The sequence below is a fragment of the Halyomorpha halys genome, unplaced genomic scaffold (genome assembly GCF_000696795.3).
Source record: "Halyomorpha halys isolate HHAL.00 unplaced genomic scaffold, Hhal_1.1 Scaffold8329.1, whole genome shotgun sequence".
NCBI classification, from domain to species: Eukaryota; Metazoa; Arthropoda; class Insecta; order Hemiptera; family Pentatomidae; genus Halyomorpha; species Halyomorpha halys.
The window spans coordinates 1-5,145 of NW_027110790.1; the positions used below are offsets into that span (position 1 = coordinate 1).

General features: G+C 31.4%; 1 long non-coding RNA gene across 1 annotated transcript; it reads left to right on the forward strand.

Moving 5' to 3' along the window:
• The first annotated feature begins 545 nt into the window (after positions 1 to 545).
• LOC136796134 (uncharacterized) lies at positions 546 to 2,365 on the forward strand. The gene is made up of 2 exons (XR_010843834.1): positions 546 to 808; positions 2,262 to 2,365. It is a non-coding gene; the product is annotated as an uncharacterized lncRNA (long non-coding RNA).
• Positions 2,366 to 5,145: the final 2,780 nt, after the last annotated feature.

Sequence of the window (5,145 nt, forward strand, 5' to 3'; positions counted from 1 at the left end):
AATAACACTGACATGTGGATGGTCCGCACTTGGCTCGCCGAGCATTTGTACGAGCCTCCGAGCCATGGCGAGCGGCCAACATGTGGATCCACCTTAAGACAGCGCGGTAACCTAGGTTTATTGCTATTTATTGGCTTCTCAGATGAAATCCACAAAACTTACAAAAGGAGAGAACTGCTTGAAGTGCAACATGAGGATAGTTCAAGTACCGGTATTCCTATATACACATGGATTGATTGTATAGTGGCTTACTCTGAAAAACAACAGCAGGCCATAATAACTGAGTGCCAAGTAATTTATAACACTCTTATAAAGGGTGTGTTAATCAGTAACTTGAAGAACAAGGTTATGACTATTATCAAATATGAAAAGAATTTAAGGGATATAAGACTGGTTTGTAATGAAGAGGTTCTGGAGAACGTAAATAAATATCCCTACCTAGGAACGATTTTCAACACATCTGGGAATATATAACAATTGGTGTGCAAGAGGATAAAAAAAACAACAACGAAGAATATCTATTATTACATCTGTGATATTGAAAGGGGTGAAAAAGAAACACAACCTCAAACTAGTCATGACGTCATCAAACTTATTATTTTCTTTTGAAAAAATAGAGTTTCGATCTATATGTTTGAGTCACTGGTGATATGCAGAGGGAATGTTTGACAGTTGTGGGATAGCTTTTGTACGCCGGGTATATAATAATATTTATGTATAAAAAATAAGAAAGTTTGTAGCCATTCTGTGGAAATCATTTTTAACCTCCATTTACATTATGTTGGGTTTCAGCTGGACCATACAAGTGGTGAGTTTTGATTTGTGAAAAATTAAGATCCATGGTAGGGTTACCCCTTTTTAGTGATAATTGAATTTATTAAGGTATTTATAATGATTATAACATCTATTGCTGAGGAAAAAGGTGTTTATATTTTCTGCCTGCATTGACCAAGGACTGATTGTCCTACAAAAGGGGATCACTGCATATTATTAATTATTCATACATTTATTTGGTTATTGGCTTTTACATGTTGGATTAAATTTATTCTTAAGTACTGTAGTGTGATATTGTAAAATAATCTATATGACTTTTTCTGTAACCAAAGATTTTTATTACAATTTGTATTGTTATTAATATTTTATTTGTGTTAGCATTAAAAATATTTGAACAATATGTAAAAACCATAGAAACTATTATAATGACATCTATTTAAGAGTTTTTACCTGTGAACTTTTTGAGGTTTTACGAACATGCAATTGGGTTTTGTTATCAGTTGTTTGATAACAGTTAAAGGGGTTGGTGCTATTAAACATTTTCTATAAACTTTAACAGCTATGTGATTGTAGGACCAAGCATAACCGGTGCATTGAAACATCTTTTTCATGTTAGTTATCTCTCTTTCACAAAGTAGTTTTAGTTTAAAAAATTGAATTGAAGAAAAAAATAGAAATATATTATAGTAGTCTTTCAAAGTTATCTTGTATTCTTAGATTCTTTGAATTTTAATTATGTTGCCTTAGACTTCTAAGTCATTCTGTACATTATTGTTGATTAATATTCTATTATTTTCTAGGGCTCCTGTATTGTATGAAGTAAAATTCAAACAATTTTTTAAGCTAGATATATTTGTATATATTGTTTGGTTTTTTTAGACAGTATGGTTGACAGATTGGATATAGATGGTCTTCCTTTAACTATTAAGTTTATTTGATTTTACTTTTTCCATAAAATAAAGGGAATACTAGAAGAAATATGTAAGTTAGTATAATTTGTTTTAGCCCTTAATTTGATGACAGGTGGGTCTGTCGGACCTGTTACAATTATTTGTCTACTATTTATAACAAATCATAATTTAACATGATGCATTCAATACTGTACTTATTTATTTGTTAAAAAAAAAAAATTAGTTTAGAACATAAAAATGTAAGATGAATAAGTATTGCTTGGGGTCCCTCAGACACACCTATCGTTCTGAGGACTAAGAGTATGAATTGTATTCTTTTTTATTAGATCTTTTAAAACATAAATGGTACCTTTAAAGGCCTGGTTCCAATATTCCTGTGTTTTGCTTTATTTATTGATTATAAACTTGTTGACCATTTTAGGTAAAAAAAATAATAAAAAACTTCCTTACCTAGTACTAAATCCAAGACTTCTTGGGTTGTAGTAATACAGGTTTTTTTTTTCTTGTATTGGGTGCCAATCAATTATACTATCCATTACTATTTGTTATTGATGGTAATTTTTTTTTTCTCTCTAGAAGATGAATTAATGTAATTCAAAATGAAATTAAGGAAACGCAATGACACTCAAAATAAAATTGATAAAAAAGACAAAAGTAATGTAGAACCCAAGAAAGACAAAGATTCCATTACAGTTAAGAAAAAGAAAAAAGTGAGGTCAGAAAGAAGTAGTAAAAAAAGTAAAGCTGCCAACAAAAAAGCTGCTGAGACTTTAGAAGTTATTGAAATACCACCTGTAGTCCATTGTGCTATTGATGATGTTGTTTCTGCATTGAAAGAAGCTACTAATGAGGTATTACTTAAATATAACTGTTTTGATATTGTATTACTTGACTTGGATGCTACTTTATAACTTGCAATGGTATCATATTATGATAGCTATCAAATACTTATGTCACCATTGGTATTTGAATAATGCTTACTTCACACATGATGCAATAGTGCAATGACTGTGTTCAACATGTTGTTGCGGACTATGAAATAACTCGTAGTTTTTGGTCTTATCTAGGAACCAATGAGTTATCTCATAGTTCATTTACTTGCCAAATGTGTCTAGGATTGACAAAATTCGTATATATTGTCAAATGGGGTAAGTAAAAATAAAAATGAAAATAATGTGGTAATTTATAGTTGGAATCTTAGGCAAGTACATAAACTACGAGTTATCTAGTAGTCAGCAGTTAATGTGTTAAAAACACTCAAAACATCTTTATTTTGACATTTTTATTCAAAGTGCTTATGGTTTTAAATTTTACTCCAGGATTGTAGTAGACTAACTGTCATATAATTATTAAATTTTAATTTTTCATAAGTTGGAAAAGTCTCAAAATTGAGATTGTTTTCTTATTATTCTATATGTGGCTTGAATTTTTTATATTACTGTTATTTTTTTGGCTTTATGGTGCATTCTCAACAATCGACTTCCATTTCTACCTACCCCGAGGGTGGCTCCTCCATCTTTGAACACCAAGCCAGTTTAAATCTTCCTTAAACTTCTCCAACCAGTGTAGGCGTTGTCTTGATCTTAGGTCTCTTCCACCAGATACCCTGTTCATGACCCGTTGTGGGTCTTTCTGGGAGCTATCCTTCAACATGACCCAATCATCTGCACTGGGCTTACCTGATGAATGTCATACTCACCATACAATGTCACCATACTGACACATCTGTTCCCAACAGTTATTCTTTCTTTTATGTCAGCTGTCACATTATTGTTCTCTGTTATCATGATACCCAAATACTTAAATTTGTAATTCACATGAAAATTATAATTCCTGATTCCTAAGGTTGCCTGGTACAGTGGTTGTTTTCTTGACGTCTTCATATACATCGCCTTCTTTTGCTTTGATTTCCAGGTCTCTTACTTTGGCTGTATGTTCCAATTTATCGATCATTCTTGGCAGACCAGAAGGTATTTGGGCTATATCAACGTCTGAGTTTTTTATAGGTGGTACGATAAGATACCATCAGGGAACTATGGTATAATAGCTACTGTGAAGGATACTATCCTAGATCATAGTCGAACTTATGCTAAAACATTACTGCTGGATAATAGTAATTAAAAATAATTACTCATCATTTCATGTGTAATTAATGGTCTTACAATATTTTTTGAATGTATGTTTCATTATTTATGCAAGTTTAAATTATTAACCATTGATACCATTCATGAAATTTTCGCTTATTAATCTTTTTCCTCTTTTATTCATTTTGTTTGGAAATTGAAACTGATTATCACAATATCATTCCATAAGGTCAGTGGAAAAAGAAAGTTTAAAAATAGTGGGACACTCGCTGACCTGTTGGCAATGCCTGAAATTTGAATTATGTTCTCCTTAATTGCCTCTTTCAGTGCCAAGTTATCTATTAAGAAGCTAGTGTATTGTTTTTACAGACATCTCTATCCACCCATATACATTTTTGAAGAATATTTGAAAAATAATTTGTTCGCAATAAGGCGAGTTAGGCATCATTTATAGTTTTTATATTTATGATTCTAATGAGATCATTCTCATTACGATAGAGTCAATATTTTAAAAGTTGTGGATAATTTTAGATGAATAACAGAAAAAGCCCAATATTTTGTTAACTAATGTTATTTCAGTACCAATAAATAAATGATTATAAAAAAATGGGGGAGGGACATTGTTCTTGCTCATCGACAGTCGAAATATCCAAAGACCAAGATGGCACTTAGACAGGGTCTAGTTGTTTTTATGAATTATGGGAGCTGATTAATTAGTAACAACTCATATTACACTCAAAGACCAGAAACTTAGAAAAGGTCTGGTTTCGGACTATATGTTGGTTAACACACTCAAAAATGTTCAATAAATAACATCAAATAAACACAGACAGGGCTGGTTAGACACTATCATGGCAACTAATTAGCCGGAACTGATTTAAAAACGAAGATGGTCAGCCTATTGCTAGGTGACGCCTTAGCAACAGCTATAAACCCTTAGCAACAGCTATCAACCCTTAGCAACTGTCTCTATTACTTAATTATAATACACAAACATAAATACATATTTTTCATCTCAAATAAATAAATTCCAATTAAAATAATATAAATAAATATAATTAAATTAAACACTAATACTAATTAAATACTATTTACAATAAAACACAAATTAATTATAAAATATAATTTGGACATATGGTATTGAGCTCTGGGGCTCCACCAAACCATCAAATTCTTCCCGCATCCAATCGTTACAATCCAAAATCCTATGTACAATCCTTGATGCTCCTTATTACGTCACAAATAAACTCATTCACAAAGACCTTAACTTCCCATTCGTTACAGATTTGACCCAAAACAGATATGCGTCTTTTCATTCCAAACTCCTTAACCATCCTAACCCATTAATTCTTAATCTTTCATCCTTAACAATCCCT